Here is a 19,259-nt window from a genome sequence, read left to right on the forward strand (position 1 = left end):
AAAGCCTGCATATAATGTTTGACTCCTCCATAATTTGCTGATAACCTACTGTTGACCAGAAAGTTTACTGATAACATACAAAGTCGATTAACACCTATTTTGTGTTATATGGATTATGTACTGTATTCTTACAATAGAGTATGCTAGGGAAAGTGTTATTAAGAAAATCATTAGGAAGAGAAAATACATTTACAGTAGTGTACTTTATGTATTGGGAAAAATGCTTATGTATATGAAACCACATAATTTAAACCCGTGTTGTTCAAACCTGGATTGTTCCAGGGTCAACTGTATATACCATGAGCAGAGAGCCTGATGCGGGACTCGATCCCAGGACCCTGAGATTATGACCTGAGCCGAAGGCAGATGCTTAACCCACTGACCCACCCAGGCACCCTTAGCTGTCTTACTTCCTTAACAGTGATTTTTTTTCCTCCCCTAAATTGTACTATAAGCCACGCACCCATCTTGCCCTCCCTCTTGCACTCTTGTCATTGGCAGTTTCCTTTTCTTTCTTTTTTTTTTTTTTTAAGATTTTATTCATTTATTTGACAGAGAGAAATCACAAGTAGATGGAGAGGCAGGCAGAGAGAGAGAGAGGGAAGCAGGCTCCCTGCTGAGCAGAGAGCCCGATGCGGGACTCGATCCCAGGACCCTGAGATCATGACCTGAGCCGAAGGCAGCGGCCTAAACCACTGAGCCACCCAGGCGCCCTCCTTTTCTTTTTTTTAAAAAACTCTTGTAATAGTAGTAGGTTAGCTATAAATCCTTCAAAGAGGATGGGGCACAGCTGCAGGAATTCATCCCAAAACAGCAGGGATAGACAGATGACCACTACTGAGCCCTGGAACACCCTTTTAAGGCTCCTGCCTTTATTCTATACTCTGAAGCTGGCTTTCTTTTCACTGGCTGGGCTGCAAGGAACTCAAGAGCTAAATTAGTGAGAGCCCCTGGGCCAGAAGCTGCCTAGGCTTGATCCCTGATCCCATGCAAGTTTCAGGACAAATCAAATATACAATTTCTTCAGTAACTTCTTCTGTAACAGAAACAATGTTTGATACTCTTTAATGGTAGAGGAGCTTCAGAATCTGCAAATATCTGTACTATGACACTCGCTGTTCTTGGCAATGAGAAGTCTGGTGCACTTGGGCATAAATAGTTTATTCATTTAGTATAGTGTTCTTCTTGCTTTCGAAGCCAGATGCCCGGGGATTAAACCCTGGTTCTCCTTTTCTTACCTAGGTGACCTTGAGAAACTCACTCCTTTTTGGAAGATTCTTCTCCTCTCTAAAAGGGGAGAATAATAAATCTGACTCCATGAGGTTGTTGTGAGATGTAAATAAGATAATACAAGCAAAGCACTTAATACAGTGCCTGGCCAAGAGTAAGAGATGAATAAATATTAACTGGTATTAAGGGACCATATTTTTTTAATGTGCCCACCATATACAAGGTGCCAGATTAGGTTCTGTGAGGAATAAACCAGGGTCTCATGAGTAGAATTCAAGCCCTCTTGGTGTTATAGTTGTGCCTGGAGCTTGACAGTTAATGCTGGGGAAGCAGAGGCTAGGTGGCATCCATATTTTACTTGTTTCCACAGAACTATAAGTTTTATTAAATAATTTTTATAAAACAATGTTGATAATAAACATCAGCACAGGAAAGATTTGGCTGAGGTTAGGTTTTTCCTGGGAATGGTAGATACTGTCGTTTCTTGTGGGCAAATTAAAACATTTTATCATTTACTGTTGGCCACTGGTAGCTGTAATTAAGGCAAACCATGTTTGTCAAAACAAATAAACTTGACAAAAAGGGTAGTCATGATTTTACTTAATGAATCCCCTATTTTTTGTGTGTTAAGAAGACATCAGTCATGTTCGTTTCCAGGCATGCTCCATATACATATCTCTTATTCTATTCCATCTCTGTATTGCTGCTTTCGGAACGAGTACCAGCAGGCTGTTTCTGTGGAATTTTCTGGGCCACGTGAGAGAGAAGCACAGTGTACCCTTAGGACAAGATCTGTCCTGCCTTTCCTTGTGTTCCAGAGTCGACTTTGGTTGAGAGAAATAGAATAAGCTTCTGTTTTGGAAGGAACTTTGGGTTTTTGTTTATTTCTTAGAACAGAAAATGGTGAGCATTCTGATAGTAGAAGTCATGTGTCAGTTTTAGCATGAGAGAACCATGTTTGACCTGATTGTAGGTGGTCAGAGTCAGCTGCAGTCTGGTGCAGGCTAAGCCTTCTGACCCACGGGGGGATAAGGCGAGGGGCTGGGAGAGTGTTCCCCAAAGGCATCTTTAGATATAGCCTCAGCCCCTCAACTCAGTGTTGTTTCGGGGAAAAAAAATCTTTTAGAACTTCACTTTCCCATCAGTAAAATGGTATTACTTCCTGCAGTTGTATTAAGGATTAGAAAAAAATACATCTGAAGCACACAGCCTGCTGCCTTTCAGGAGTTAGACGTGTTGAGTAGTCTTTCTAGGCTTGGAAAAGAATGGTGAGTTTGCTTTGTGGCACCTTCAAATGAGCACAGAGACCAGGCCAGTTAGTTTCTTTTGGTCAATTAAACATCCCTCAGGGAGCGACCGGGGTGGCTCATTCAGTTGAGCATCTGACTTGATCTCAGCTCAGGTCTTGGCCTCAGGGCTGTGAGTTCAAGGTCTGCATTGAACTATTTAAACAAACAAACAAACAAAGCATCCCTCAGTTATTTTATCCAGGGGAGCAAAAAGTGTGTGACGCGCACTGACAGTTCTTTATCCCACGCATGCCATGCTAGACTCAAGTCATCAACTGGAAGCGGCCTCAACGTGCATCTGACACCATGCTCCAGGCAGCTGCTGCCCGTCACTCAAGGTCAGCAGGAGAGATGCAGGCTGGTTGTCACCCCTGCAGCATGTAGTGTGAGTGAGGGTGCTGACCCGCACCCCCCCTCCTCCATGGCGGTGTCTGTTGAACGTCCTGTCTAAACATGAGCCTGGCTGAATCATAACCCTGTAACACTCCTCGCTCTGGTCTTTTCTGCTTCTCGTCTCTGTTAGTCCTCGTTTCCGTCTAGCTTCTATTTCAGCAACATCTCCTTTAGTGTGAAAACATCCAGAAGGCATTTCTATTAACAGTCTTGTCAGAGTCTAAGGACAGGTACTTAAATGAAGCTCTTGGTCCATTCCGAAAATGTTTGCTGAGTGCCTGACATGTGCCGACCTGTGAAACGTGATAGAGTCAGCACAGTCCGTAGCTTTTCAGAGCTTAGTCTGGTAAAGATAAAAAGTGGACAAATTTATTCTCTTGTTTAGTTCTCCCCTCCATCCTGTGGCAAAGGCAGAACTAGCCGTCTACAAGGAGAAAGGGGGCCCAAAGAGCTGTTGAGTTCTGTTAAACAGCTATTGCATGGAGCCAGATTGCTTTTTAGCAGTGTGCTGGGGAAGCCCTTGCTTGGGAACACCCTCTTACTGGCTGGCAGTGAGGCATCCACACAAGAACATGAATGGTGGGGCAGGCTACTGGCTGCCTATCCCACAACCATCCTTCCCTTCCTACAGAGCCCAGGTACTGGGGTGGAGAACAGTGGGGCCAGGCTGAGTCACTTCAAGCCCAAGTCATTCTTTTTTTTTTTTTTTTTTTTAAGATTTTTATTTATTTATTTGACAGAGAGAGATCACAAGTAGGCAGAAGGCAGGCAGAGAGAGGGGGGGAAGCAGGCTCCCCACTGAGCAGAGAGCCCGATGTGGGGCTCGATCCCAGGACCCTGAGATCACGACCTGAGTTGAAGGCAGAGGCTTAAACCACTGAGCCACCCAGGTGCCCCAGCCCAAGTCATTCTTGAACGTTGCATTCTCCTTTGCCATGTATTCACTCTCCTGGTTTCCCTTGTAGCCATGGGACCTAGTGCTTGCCAAGAAGATCTAAGGTGAAGACTAGAGGTCTTTCTGGAATCAAAGAGAAATGAGCATGAGGAGACCTCGTGTTTTGGCTCCTACCGTCTTCAATCCACTTCACCTGGTCTCCTGTGAGAATGTGATATTGGAGCTTTGGCAGCCATCTCGTGGTCATGAGGGAGAGATAGCCGAAAGATGGCTGAGGAGAAAAACAAACAAATCTTCAGTTGTTTATCTTTCAACCATTGAAGGAACACTAAGACTCCCTAAATGCCTCTTGATTAATGAAATCACATATGTCTTTGTGGTTTAAGCCTGGGCTTCTCAAAGTGTGAGTCATAGCCTGGCATCGTGATTGTCACCTGGAAGCCTGTCAGACATGTAAATTCATGGGTTGTATTCCAGCCCTTCTGAATCAGAATTTTGTGCTGTCCAGCTTGGCAATTGTACTTTTATAGACCTTCCAGGTGATTCTGATGCAAAGTCAAGTTTTAGGAGCCTTGTTTAAGCCATTGTAGCTTTTAAAATTGATGGTGTCAGGGTCGGTAAGAAAAGAGCTGCCTTTCACCCGTCAGTTCTCTGTGTCCAGATGAGGACTAGGTTTCTCAACAGTGGAAGCCAAGTGACCCCAGTGGCTGGGATGCAGATCTTTCAGCTCAACTGGATTGATGATGTTTTTCCCCGGGGGCCCCAATCACACCTGCTTGGGTTTTGGGGTGGCAGTATCTGGGTCTGCAAACACCTGTCTGAGCCCAGCTGAGCCCCCATATCCTGCCACTCCCAGTGGAGCTCTAGGAGTCCTTCACCCCCAGAAACAAATGTGACAGGTATAGATATTTGTTTCTCCTGTGGAAAAGAATTCTCCAGTAGGTAGAGGGTGGTGGAGGAGACACCAGACTTAATAGTTCCACAGACCTGTGGGTGAAATTCTGTCCGTGGTGTTCAGACGGCCAATACCTGCTGAGAGCCTACTCCGGGCTGGGCTCTGGGCTGAGTGCAGAGAAGACAGTGGGAGACAAGGTAAAAGGACATGGTGGAGCTCAGGTATCACAACCGCAGTGATGAGGACAGATAAGGGCTGTGTGCACCTAGAATGCTCCCATCTGGGTACCGAGGTAGAGCAGGGAATGCTTCCTGGAGGAAGTAGCTGCTTATCCAAGAGTATGGAAAGTATATGTTTTGGGGTACAGGTCGGGGTGTTCAGGCAGCGGCTGCAGCTTGTGCAGAGGCCTAGAGATAAGAGAGCCCCTGGCTTCTTCAGAGAAGGGACAAGTGCTCAGGGTGCCAGGAGGGCAGAGTGCCCTGGGAAATGGTTCTATTCAAGCTCTCGGACCCAAGGATGCATCTGAGAAGTAGGTTCAGATGTAGATAGAATGATATTTAAATGATTTATTAATGTGAACTGGGCTCTCGTTGTCTTCAATGGAAATACCTTTACTGCTTTTTATTAAGGCCCACAACTGCTGCTTGGGCAAAGTAGGCACATCATGGATGCTGCTTTCAGCTCACCTCCTGTGCTGCCCTGTTCCCTCTACATTTTGCTGCTCGGTAAAATAATGATACATACTTGTTCCTGTGAACAGGGGCACTTGCTGTTTATCTGGGGCCTTCATAAAGCCACTTCATCTCACTAGGCTTTCCTTTTCTGCTTCTTTGAAGTGGACTAAAATAGTATTACCCTCACTTGTCTGATCCTGAGAACTATCTGGTCTGCTTGTTGGAAATTCAGATTCTCTGCCTCCTCTTGGGAGGTGCCATTTCACCAGGTCTGAGAAGTTTGGGAATCTGTACGTTTTAAATTAACGTGTGTGTGTGTGTGTGTGTGTGTGTGTGTGTGTGTATTTACATATAATTTATGTACAGGTCTACTTTTGTGTATATAATTTACATACAAGAAAATGCACCCATTTTATTTTATTTTTTTAAGTATTTATTTGAGAGAGAGTTGAGAGAGAGTAAGCAAGGGGAGGAGAAGGGAGAGGGAGAAAGAATCTCAAGTAGCCTCCACCCCAAGCATGGATCCCAACATGGGGCTTGAAGCCATGACCCTGACTGAGATCACAATCTGAGCCAAAACCAAGAGTCGGATGCTCAACCAGCCAAGCCACTCAGGCGCCCTGAGAAGGCACCCATCTTTAGTGTACTGATGTATGTGCTCTGACAGACGCATACGTTCCAGGAATCACTCCCACGAACAAAATACAGACCAGTCAGTCCAAACACCTTGTAGACGCTCCCCACCCTCAGCCCTAGGCAATTATTGATCTGATTTCTGTTACCATAGATCAGCTTTGCCATTTTTAACATTTCCTATACATGGACTCTTACAGAATGTACTCTTTTCTCTCTGGCTTTTTTCATCTGGCATGTGTTTGAGATTCATATGTGGTGTGTGTGTGTGTGTGCACGTGTAAGTAATCATTCCTTTTGTTGCTGAGAAGAACTAAGAATATAGGATGGTGTTTTTGCATTGCCGTTTTACCCCTTCTCTTGCTGATAGACAGTTGGATGTTTCCAGTTTGGGGCATAGATCTGGTGAGCATTCACATGCAAAACCGCTTGGTGGACATGCATTTGCATTTCTCTAGGGCAAATCCCTCAGAGTGGAGTTGCTGGGTCATGATAAGTATATGCTTTAACTGGAAAAGGAAAAGCCAAACTCTTTTCCCAAGTGGTCGTACCAGTTTACATTCTCACCTACAGTTCAGGAGAGATTTAGTTGCTTTGCATCCTTTCCAGCACTTGGTATGGTCAGATTTTTGTGAGATTTTTATTTTATTTTATTTTTTAAAAAGATTTTATTTATTTATTTGACAGACAGAGATCACAAGTAGGCAGAGAGGCAGGCAGAGAGAGAGGAGGAAGCAGGCTCCCCGCCGAGCAGAGAGCCCGATGTGGGGCCCGATCCCAGGACTCCGGGACCATGACCGGAGCCGAAAGCAGAGGCTTTAACCCACTGAGCCACCAGGCGCCCCTTTGTGAGATTTTTAAAAAGATTTTTCTTTTTCTAGTGGTTGTATAATGACATCTCATTGTGGTTTTACTTCACATTTTCTTTTTTTTAAGATTTTATTTATTTATTTTTAAAGATTTTATTTTTCTTTTTTAAAAGAGTTTAAACAGAACAGATTTTGACAGAGAGCACACACTCAAGTAGGCAGAGCAGCACACACAGAAGGAAAAGCTCTCTGCTGAGCAGGGACCCTGAGGAGGGGCACGATCCCAGGACACTGGGATCACGACCTAAACCACAGGCAGACACTTAACCGACTAAGCCACCCAGGCACCCCCACTTCGCATTTTCTTGATGATTAAAGATATTGAGCATTTTTTCAAGTGCTTCTTGGCATGTGAAGTGTCTGTTCTCGTATTTTGTCCATTTTTTTTAAACTGAGCTTGCTTATTTAGCTGTAAGACTTTTTTATTTGCTTCTATTTCCGAATTTTACATCTTTATTCACAGGTGAGATTGGTCAATACTTTTTTAATGTTAAATTCAAGTGGTTTTCTTTTATAATTTTTATTATATCCTGGATACGAGTTCTTTGTCAGACATCAGTATTGTGAATATTTTCTACTTATCTGGCTTGCCCTTTCATTTTCCTAATGGTGTCTTTTTGAAGAACAAAAGATTTAAATTTTGTTGAAGTAAAGTTTATCAATCTTTTTTTTCAATTTTTTCTTTTCTAGTTTGAGCTTCTTGTGTTCTAAGAAATCCTTGCCTACATCAAGGTCATGAAGATATTCTCCTAGGTTTTCTTCTAGAAGTTTTATAGGTCTGTTTTGAGTTAATTTTTATATATGATGCAAAGTACAGATTGAAGTTCACTTTTTTGCATACGGATAGCCACTTGTTCCAGCACCATTTTTGAAAAGACCATTATTTACCCATTGCATTACCTTGATGCCTTTGTTGAATATTCAGCTACTCATATATGTGTGGCTCTATTTCTGGACTTTCCATTGTGTCCTCTTGTTTGGTGTGTCTGTTTTTATACCAGTACCATACCATCTTGCTTATAGGAATCTATATTTTTTTTAAAGATTTTATTTATTTATTTGACAGAGATCACAAGTAGGCAGAGAGGCAGGCAGAGAGAGAGGGAGGAACAGGCTCCCCACTGAGCAGAGAGCCGGATGTGGGGTTCGATTTTAAGACCCTGGGATCATGACCTGACCCGAAGACAGAGGCTTTAACCCTCTGAGCCACCCAGGCACCACTATAGGAATCTGTATTTTTAGTAAGTACTCCTTGAAAGTTCCCATGATCATGTCCATTTGGGAAACACTGCATTAGAGTTTTCTAAGGATCCTTCCAGTAATGACAATCTTAAGTCTCTGTATTCCTGCCAGCTCAGCTTCCGTTTGTACCTCAGCTCCTTGCTGCTATAAGTGCAGTTCACAGACCAGCAACATCAGCAACATCCAGGAGCTTGTTCAGAATGTAGATTCTCACCTTTCCCCAGACCTAGTGACTAGAAATTGCACTCGTTATAATGAGATCCCCAGGCGATTGCCATCAGCATTGCACAGCCTTCACCTAGATGTAATTCCCCTGAAACAGAGCTTTCTAGCTTTTTGGATCATGAATAACTCCACAATCAGAAACACATACTACAATGTGCATATCGATGTAGCTGAAATAGATTTTTACAAAACAGTGACTACCCTTCCTTTATTTCTGCTTGCTTTTCTATTCCCTTTGCTTTCCTCTCTTCCACCATATTCCTCCCTTCTTCCTTCCCTATTCCTTCCTGTTGAACTGTAAAGTTCACCCATTCTTAGTGAACAGTTTGAATTTATATAGCTGTGCACCTAACTCCATAGCCAAATTCTCGAATGCCTCCATCATCCCCAAACTTTTCCCTTCTATTATTTATTTAAAATACCAGTAGCTACCTACAGTTTGCAAAGAATTCTGGACTGGAGTTGGACCGGTTCTATAACAGCAATGCTCAGACTCGTCTAAAAGTGGTTCTGAACTGGGCCAAAGGCCCTGTGACATGACTTCCAAGCACAGAACTACTTTTTTTTTTTTAAGATTTTGTTTTTATTTATTTGAGAGAGAGAGAGAGAGAGAGATCACAAGTAGGCAGAAAGACAGGCAGAGAGAGAGAAGAGGAAGCAGACTCCCCGCTGAGCAGAGAGCCTAATGTAGTGCTCGATCCCAGGACCCTGAGACCATGACCTGAGCCAAAGGCAGAGCCTTAACCCATTGAGCCACCCAGGTGCCCCCCCCCTTTTAAAAGATTTTGTTTTTGGGGTGCCTGGGTGGCTCAGTGGGTTAAGCCGCTGCCTTCGGCTCAGGTCATGATCTCAGCGTCCTGGGATCGAGTCCCGCATCGGGCTCTCTGCTCAGCAGGAAGCCTGCTTCCTCCTCCTCTCTCTCTCTGCCTACTTGTGATCTCTCTCTGTCAAATAAATAAATAAAATCTTTAAAAAAAATAAATAAAAGATTTTGTTTTTATTTCTTAGAACTACTTTTTTTTTAAAAAAAGATTTTATTTATTTATTTGACAGACAGAGATCACAAGTAGGCAGAGAGACAAGCAGAGAGAGAGGAGGAAGCAGGCTCCCCGCTGAGCAGAGAGCCCGATGCGGGGCTCGATCCCAGGACCTCAGGATCATGACCTGAGCCGAAGGCAGAGGCTTTAACCCACTGAGCCACCCAGGTGCCCCCTTAGAACTACTTTTACACAGAAAGTTATTTGTGGTATATTTCTGTCACATAACAATGTATCATGTATTTATAAGAACTTAAACCTATAGAAATTACTTGCCAAATCTGTAAGCTAAAAGAATATTGACCATATAAAACCCTTGAGTTGTTATGTCTACATATTTTCGAATCTTCTTTGGTTGTTAGACCAACAGTTTGCAGAGAGGTAGAATGATTTCAGCTGTTTTGTTCAGCAGTAGCCAGTCATATGTGTCTGAAATAGTACAGTTTTCAAAAATATAGAGGGCTTGATTTGGGAAGTTTTATTATCCATGACAGGTTCTAAAATTCCAGTCCTTAAATGATTTAGAAACCCAGAGTTGAGTACATATTGTATTTCTGTTGTCAGTGTGTAATACATTCTCCTTTGTAAGCAATGCCTTTAAGGCAAGGCCTCGCTTTTCATCTGTAGGTAATACTTCTCACCCTGCCCCCTGCCAGTTTATAGTTCTAGAGTCAGAAGGCATGAAGTTTGTACGTAGCTTATGCTCTTTACCTGTTGTGTGACCTCAGAAAAGTGTTTAACTTCTGAGTTTTCCTACGTGGAAAATGAAGAGAATATTAGTACTTATCTCATAGACTTTTTTGGGAAAATTAAGTGAGTATGGACACGTCAAGCATTTAGGACTGAGCCTGCCATGATCATTGTTGGTTATCATTATCATCATTATTGTTATTGTTTTCTTTCTTTTCTTTTTTTTTTATTATCTTTATTTTCTAAACTGGCTATTGGCAGAATCTCCCATTTAGCTATTTTCTAGGCTCCCCAAATTCCTTAACAACTGAACTTAACACATTGCTCATCACCTTCCCCCCAAGTTCTCCTTATTTTTGTGGGTGGTATCAGGCCACTCTTCTTCAGGCTACCTGAACCCAGAACCTCAGCTTGCCTTTGGTTCTCTCCTTTCCACCTCCATTCAGTTGCCTATTTGTGTAGCATCTCCCTCTCTGTGGTAGAATTTATCCTTTCCTTTGCATTCCATTCCAGTTTAAATCCTCATAAACTTGCATCTGGATTATTCATTCACTGTGGAGCTGACGTAGGACAGGGTTTCTGTGGACCAGGCGCGGGACCCACGTAGGTGGGCTGGGAGGACGGAATGGGGTGCAGGGTAGGCCTCAGCAGTATGAGGGACAGGGCAAAAGGACAACAGGGAGAGGGCTCTGAGGAGGACCAAGCCACACCGCAGAGCCCCCCTGTATTTGAATTGCCTTTAGCTTTTATGTTGTTCATGGACATCTCTCTGCATAAAGTCCTTAGATCAAATTGAACCAAATGGTTTGTTATCAGCTTGAATAATCACCTGGAGAAAAACTTCAGGAAATATTTTATTTTACCCCAATACCTGCTCTTTATTTTTGTTTCTGACATTTGGTGACCATCTTAGCTCTGGTGTGTGTAGGAACGTCATGCCCTGTCCTGAGCAGAGAACTCCAATTTTGAAACCTCAGGAGATTGATACTATGCTTGGTAAAAGAACCCAGTGCTGTATTGATGAGTGAAACCTCAGGTTGCCTTGGGAACACAGACATCCTTCCTGTTACTATAAAAAGGGACACAGTGGCTGCAGTCATGAGGCAGCCTACATTTTACTGATTCTTTGTGGTATTAAAAAAAAAAAAGTACCCACAGGGAAATGCTGTATTTTTTTAAAAACGCTGATCAAAAATGTAAAACTTCCTGTTAGTGCTCTGATCAAATCGAGTAAATCCAATTTTAAAATGCTTTTGGATTTTACAGGGACCAAAGCTGCACCCATCCATCTTTCTTCTCACCCTCTTCCCTGCTGCTCCCAGGATAATTGTTGCAAGACAAAATACGAATTGTTTTCATCAGCAGGGGTTCCGATTAAGCATATAATTTGTACTGATGGTTTTAGGAGGGAATTCCTTTGCCCAGTAGGGCCTGTGAAGGTCGCATAAAGGCAGAGGGAATATGTGTGCCTTCCCTGGAGTGGCCTGTTGAGGGGGCGACCTGACCGAGTAAGCTTTCTCACTCCGCGTCCCCAGGACAGTGCATTATCTTTGCCCCTGTTGCAGGTTCGCACCATAGTTTCACTGCACTGCCATCCAGGTAAGTGGATGCTAGGGGCTGTTTGTTCCATAAAGGATGTTATAAAACCCTTAATACTATCAATGCATTTAGTCACAGTTCTGCCTAAGGAAACGAATTGTGCTTATTGATTCTGTCAAACACCAATAAGAATTTTATTGATTCTCTATTTTTGAAGAACTTTTTTAAAAACTATTTTTTTAATTTATTTGATAGACAGAGATCACAAGTAGGCAGAGAGGCAGGCAGAGAGAGAGGAAGAAGCAGGCTCCCCGCTGAGCAGACAGCGGATGCTGGGGCTCAGTCCCAGGACCCTGGGATCATGACCTGAGCCGAAGGCAGAAGCTTTAACCCACTGAGCCACCCAGGCGCCCCTGAAGTAGAACTTTTAAAACTACTACAAATTACTATAGCTTTTCACAAAGCTGCCCAAATGGGAATAATGTTATTTTGTATTTATCATTTTCTAGCTTTGTTCTCACTGCTCTGTATTATTGTAGTGTGAACCAAGGTGTCTACAGTATGGAAAGGAAGTCTTTCTCCTTGTCACATGTAGCACAGCTTACTAAAGCAGGGTTTCTCAACCTTGGCACTACTGACTTTAAGGACTGTGGGATGTTAGTGTCCCTGGCCTCAACGCACTAGATGCCAGTAGCATCCCCCTCCACCCTAGCTGTGACAACCCAAAATGTCTTCAGACATTGTCAAGTGTCACTTAGGGGCACAATTACCTCTGGCTGAGAACCTCTTTATCAGAGTATAAGGTTTGTGGAGCATGTTTTTTTTTTTTTTTAAAGATTTTATTTATTTATTTGAGAGAGAGACAGTGAGAGAGAATATGAGCGAGGAGAAGGTCAGAGAGAGAAGCAGAGTCCCCGTGGAGCTGGGAGCCCGATGCGGGACTCGATCCTGGGACTCCAGGATCATGACCTGAGCTGAGGGCAGTCGTCCAACCAACTGAGCCACCCAGGCGTCCCTGTGGAGCATGCTGTTTTTAAAGGCAGTGGTCATTTAAGCATTGGTTTGGGTCATCTTTAATAGAAATGTGTGTAGTGACCTTTCAGTGTGACACTTTGGCTAATTTAAAATAATGTGGTGAATCCAAAACTGGATTGCTTTAATGGGCTAGCATACTTAAATAGCAACGGTATATTGCTGTTCTCTGTTCATGGTTTTTGCAGGTGAAAGGCAACATGCAGTATTTAAAAATACATATATCATCAGTTTTTATCTTCCTGAAATGAAAAACAAGGAAGAAACAGTGACAGCCCCCATAGGCAAGGCAGCCATGCTCTGATATAACTGTAGTGCACAAAAGGGTGTTCCTTATGTGTTGTTCTGAATGGCAGGGGCTTTTTCTGTGAAAGAGCCAAAGAGAAACCTTTACATGTCCATATACTTTGGGACTTCACTTCTCTGAAGGCCTTGTTTTACTTTATGAAAATCTTGCCCAGAAACAAATACCAAGATTTACAGTTTACTTCTTCTCTTGTCACTATCACATCTGTTATCTTACTGTTTTCAAAATAAGCTTTTGACCACTGGCAGCAATAAGTAGAACTTAGGATTCTTGTGCCTTTTGTTCTTCCAAAGAGGTATTAGCAGGGCAGTTGGAGGGGAATGAGGTAGGGTAAATTTAATCAAGAAGCTGGAGATATCCGCAGATTTGTTTAAAAAGACAAAGCAGCTTGCTTGGAATGACGCTGAGTGAGGGCACACATTTTGCTCTGTGCCTGTGGTTTAAGAAGAATCTGTTTGACCCAGGAAGCTGATTCTACCTCAAGGCCTCAAAATGTCCTTGAAAGCTGTCCTTGTTTAAGAATTCTATTGTGGCTTAGCTGACACTGTCAGATGCCAGGCCTGTATTTTGGGATGGGAGTAGAGCAGCCCTCTTGCGTGTGCTTTTTATTTTTTAATTTTATTTATTTTTTAAAAGAAATATTTATTCATTCATTCATTTATTCATTTATTAAGATTTTATTTATTTGTCAGAGTGCACAAACAGGGGAGCAGCAGGCAGAGGGAGCAGGAAGCCCAATGCAGGGCTCTGATCCTAGGACCCTGAGATCAGGACCTGAGTGGAGGGCAGACGCTTAACTGACTGAGCCGCCCAAGTGTCCCTGGGTGTGCTTTTTAGGGAAAAAAAGGAACAAGGGGTTATGACTCTGAAAAAAAAAATGTTTTTTGAAGATTTATTCATTTGAGGGGGAGGGTAGGGGCAGAGGGAGAAGGAGAGACAGTCACAAGTGAACTTCACACTGAGCATGGAGCGCATTTTGGGGCTCAGTCTCACGACTCTTGAGATCATGACCTGAACCAAAACCAAGAGTCAGACACTTAACTGACTGTACTACCTAGGCACCCCGACTTTGAAAATTCTTAATATGTCTCTAAATTGTTTGTAATACAAAGATTTTGTGATGCAAAGATTTTGTTACACAAAGTTTTTTCCCTAACCTCTTTATTTCCCCTTTGTATTTTGTTTTAAAATTCAGGAATCTTTGAACCGCAGGCCTGACAACCACACTGATGACTTGGATTGGGTTTCCAAGGCCCTATCAGTGGTCCCTGAAAGTGCTGGTGTACCTGGGGACATTTTTTTTTTTTTAAAGATTTTATTTATTTATTTGACAGAGAGAAATCACAAGTACACTGAGAGGCAGGCAGAGAGAGAGAGAGAAGGAAGCAGGCTCCCCGCCGAGCAGAGAGCCCGATGCGGGACTCGATCCCAGGACCCTGAGATCATGACCCGAGCCGAAGGCAGCGGCCCAACCCACTGAGCCACCCAGGCGCCCCTGGGGACATATTTGATGTAGGGTTGTGCTGCCAGGAGTTGAAACTGGGAATTGAGGGGCTTGGAGTGGGGAGGGTTCGCTTTGAATGGCTGAGTTGTACAGCTGTGGTTGAAGTTCAGGTCTGGTGCCCAGGTAGACAGCAGAGGGGAAGCAGGCAGCCTAGAAACAGGGGAGGCTGTCCACAGGGAGAGTGCTGAAGCCTCCTGCCAACTCTATAACATGAGGCTGGAAGGACCTTAAGTCCCTATGAGCATGTCAGTGTGTGAAAACACTGAGGAAACAAGGACAAAATATGGGGCTTGGGTCAAGGTACTCTCTGGCCTGCCTAGCTCATGCTCAAGGGTGGGAGCTCCTCCCACCATGGGGACTCTGAGCCTTATGGGCAGCTAGGTCAGGAGTGGCACGAAGATTGGCCGGAAGGGCCTGCAGTGATGCTCTGGGATCCTTGACTCATCTTTTACTTTCATGGTCATCCAACATACATACCACCCTGAAGAGAACATCAAATGACAGTACTAATAATGGAATGCCACAGTTAATGTCCCGTTACCTGCTGGATTCCGTCCACTGTTTCAAAGAGACGTTTGTAAATCTCATACTTTGTTGCTGAAAACCAAGTTAGAATTGTCCTTTTCCCCTGTGTTTAGCCCTTTTAACAGATGTTCAAGGCCTTTCCGAATCTTAGGATGGTGAGTGGGGGGCTCGCCTCTTCACACATGACCCTCACTGTACACAACCACTTGTCCTGGTATGCAACCCCAGAATCTGCCCCTACCACACCCCTGGAGGACAGTTCCTGGGTGGTTTAGACTTAGAAATACCGATGCCTAACATTTATTGAGCGATGACTGCAGCAGGCAGTGTTCTGAGCAGTACACACACACACACACACATACTCATTCTCTCACTCAAAGCCTCCCCACGTCTTCTCTCCCTCTTGCTTTCCACCTACCCCTTCTCCTCCTCCCTCTCCTTCTCCACTGATGCTCCTTGATCTCAGTGTGATTGGAACCAGGCCCACCTGGCTCCTGAGCTCCTCCTCCCAGACACTGTACCCAGCTGCCTTCTCCATACTTTCTGGGGGATGGGAGGACTATTCCAAGGTCATTCTATCTGCAAATCAGAGCCTTACCCCCTTGCTTGGATCCCTGCATCAAGCGAGCCTCTGGGCATTCAAACCAAAGCCCCATGTGTCGAGGCTCCCCACTTGTAAAGGACCTTGAGGCCAACTTCAGACACCTGGACTTGTATGCCTTGTCCATGATAGAAATCTATACTTGCTCTGCTTTCCATGTTCACTCCCTTTTCCGGTGCCAGCTCCCACTTCTCTGGTTTTTTTTGTGGTCACACTTGACAGGATGGGTGGAGTCTAACTTCTTGTGACTGCAAACAATTCTTTGATGACTAGAGACACTCATGGGGAAGTGGGCATGGATGTGGAGGAGAGGTGACTGTGTGGCCACCACATGGCACAGAAGGTCCGGAAGGTGGATCTCAAGATGAAACCACCCAGTTGCTTGGTGGTCCCTGTGCTTAGCTGTTGAAGGGTCCACACAAAATATGCCTCTTTTACATAAGGATTATTTTGTAAGGGAAGTCTACATTTATTAAAAAATTCTTTTTTTGCAATGGGGTACCTGGGTGGCTCAGTCAGTTGAATGCCTGACTCGGTTTTGGCTCAGGTCATGATCTCATGGGTTGTGGAATTGAGCCCAGCATCAGCAGGGAATCTGTTTGAAGATTCTCTCTCTCTGCCTCTTTCCCCTCTAAAATAAATAAATAAGTGTAATTTTTTTTTTTTTTTTTTTGCAATAGAAAGGGGGCCTATACCAGGGAGAGAACTATTACCAGAGCAAACTTTACTTGCACAGCAGGACAACTTTTGTTTAATATTTCTTTCCCTCACCTTCCGTGAATTGCATCCCCACCACAACATCTTTCTTTTGCCTCTAGCTGAAGATAGAAGTTAAATTTGTCTTTGTATTACAGGTGGTCCCAGCCAAGAACTCCGATTGGTAGGGTTTGGGAAATGATGTAGGTTTCATTTAACTGGCAAATCATGCTGTGAATGGAGTATGCCGTGCATACTGGGTCCTTTTGAAATGATACATACTTACATTAAATTTATTGTGGAAACACAGGAATCCAGGTTAACTCTTGCCTACACGATCAAGAGCCAGGGTGGGAGACAAGTTTGTGCATCACAGTGCTCAGTACCGAATCAAGTTGAATTTTTTAGCTGTTTGTTGTCTTCTTTTAGGCACCTTTGAATTTGTTCCTCTTACTTTCTTTTTTTTTTTTTTTAAAGATTTTATTTATTTATTTGACAGAGAGAAATCACAAGTACACTGAGAGGCAGGCAGAGAGAGAGAGAGAGAAGGAAGCAGGCTCCCCGCTGAGCGGAGAGCCCGACGCGGGACTCGATCCCAGGACCCTGAGATCATGACCTGAGCCGAAGGCAGCGGCTTAACCCACTGAGCCACCCAGGCGCCCCTGTTCCTCTTACTTTCTAAGTGAATTATCAGCAAGGCAGAATAAGTCTTAGAATGGAAACTGTGACTTCTTAGGAAGTTGTGGGGGATTTCCTAGGGGAATTTTGTGGGACTCTTGGGAAGACTGAAAAGTGGAGGTTATGATTACATGGCCCAGGGCCTGGGCCCAGTGAGCATCTGCCACGACTTGTTCATTCTGTGTTCTCATATATCATCAAGGGAATGGGACCAACTGTGACTACTCCTGCTGCCAGGTGTTTTCACAAGAACCGCCATAAGCCTGAAGTAGGTAGTGATGTTCCTGCTTGACAGAAGAGCAGCTGGAAGCTCTGAGATATGAAGAGATTTACTCCAGTTCCTTTGACAGGGATACTTTTGGGCAGGCCACATGGATGCAACCGAGAAGCAGCCCCTGGGCCAGGCTTTACACATGAATGGGGAAGTGATCAACAAGAGAGTTTTCCTGGTGGCTGTAGAAAAGACCCAGGCCATTTGGACATTGGTAGAAGATCTGGTGTGTTTGGAAACAGGTAAAGGTTTATAGTGAACATGGAAGGAGGGTGATTTTCAAGGCAGGTTTCAGAACCAAGGAGCTGGCTTGTTAGACCTTCTTATCTCCTCAATCATGAGGAATTTTTGAAGAGCCCTGCCTCTTGAGTCCCCCTGCCTGGGCCTTTGCGAGTGACTTCCATTTCCACACTGGCTCTGGTGAGGCATACCTCTTGTCTGCCATGCTGCCCTTAGGAGTCTCACTTCCCACACTTCTTCACAGGGTCACAGTGAGAATGTGGTTGCCTGGGAGATCCAGGGTTAGTCATGGCAGCCTGGGGGCACTAATGACATATGGCAGGTCACCCACCCCTAAATTTTGCCTTTTCCATTTGTTACCATAGTTGTTGTAGTGTTACAAATAGGTATCATACACAAAGTGCACACATTTTAGTGTACCATCAGGTGATTTTTTTTGACAAGTGTGTACATTGCCTTCATCCAAGCCCCCCTCATTAGCTTAGTAGTCCTCTAACAGTGAGGGCCTTGGCAGGCAGGGGCAGGAGTTCCTGCGATGCCCGGTGGGTCGGCCGCTAGAGGCCTGGTGCAAGCTGAAGACATTGCTGATTTGAAAGCAGGGTTTAAAGATGAGGAGGGGAGATCAGGGTCTAGTTCAAGACTATAGTAGTAGCCATTGTGGTGGTGGTAAGGGTGATAATAATGATTGATACTGATGAACACGAATACAGTCTGAGAGCTTAATATGTCCCAAGCACTTGTATTTACATTCTTTTTTTTTTAAGATTTTATTTACTTATTTTACAGAGAGAGATCACAAGTAGGCAGAGAGGCAGGCAGAGAGAGAGGAGGAAGCAGGCTCCCCGCTGAGCAAAGAGCCCGATGCGGGACTCGATCCCAGGACCCTGAGATCATGACCTGAGCTGAAAGCAGCAGCTTAACCCACTGAGCCACCCAGGCGCCCTGTATTTACATTTTTAAGGACCACATTTAAACTAGTAATGATGATGATGGTGATACCATTAGCTAATATTTACTGTGTGCTTTTAATATGTGGTAAAAGCTTTACATATATTCTACTTCAAGCTTCACATTACTCTGCAACACAGGCACTACTATTATTCCTATTTAACAGATGAGAAGACTAAGGCTTAGAAGCTTCCTTAGTAGTCACACTGTTAATGTATGCTGAGCAGGGATTTGCGTGAGCCCATTTTCTTAGGCTCCTTTGGGCATCCCAGTAATAGTATCTCCCAGTTTAGGGACACCTGGGTGGCTCAGTCCTTAAGTGTCTCAGCTCAGGTCGTGATCCCAGGGTACTGGGATCGAGCCCCACATCCGGCTCCCTGCTCTGTGGGAAGTCTGCTTCTCCCTCTTCCACTCCCCCTGCTTGTGTTCCCTCTCTCACTCTGTCTCTCTCTGTCAAATAAGAAAGTAAATAATAAAAATAAATTAGAAAAAAAAAGAATAGCTCCCAGTTTCTGGACATCTAGATCACTAGGTCAGTATTCTTTCCTTTAGGTAGCCTTCCTTTCCTGTCCATACTGAGTTGGTGCCTGTCAGCTTGGGAGTCAGCTAGACTGGCCTCACATCCAGGCTTGGCTACATAGCACCTGTGACTTTGGACAGATTTCTTAACTTCGAGTCTTAAGTTTGAGTTTCCTTATCTATAAAATAAGGGTAGCTTCTACCTCCTAGGATTATTGTGAGCATTTGATAATATTTGGAGACTTTCATGCCTGCTTAATAAATGGTGCCTTTGGAAAAAGATAGTCTGACCATGAATATGTGTACAGTTCATGAAACTGGGCACAG

The 19,259-nt window shown here is 44.0% G+C and overlaps 1 protein-coding gene across 22 annotated transcripts in view; it reads left to right on the forward strand.

Moving 5' to 3' along the window:
• Nucleotides 1-19,259, forward strand: part of MAP7D2 (MAP7 domain containing 2) — a 97,781-nt gene that overhangs the window by 22,056 nt on the left and 56,466 nt on the right. The window contains exon 2 of one of the 22 annotated variants that reach the window (XM_082718296.1): nt 2,781-2,857. The exons of the other annotated variants lie outside the window; for them this stretch is intronic. The gene's annotated coding sequence lies outside the window, so the exon portion shown is untranslated. The remainder of the gene's footprint in view (nt 1-2,780; nt 2,858-19,259) is intronic. 22 annotated transcript variants of the gene reach the window in all.

This window comes from Mustela nivalis (assembly GCF_964662115.1).
Source record: "Mustela nivalis genome assembly, chromosome: X".
NCBI lineage: Eukaryota > Metazoa > Chordata > Mammalia > Carnivora > Mustelidae > Mustela > Mustela nivalis.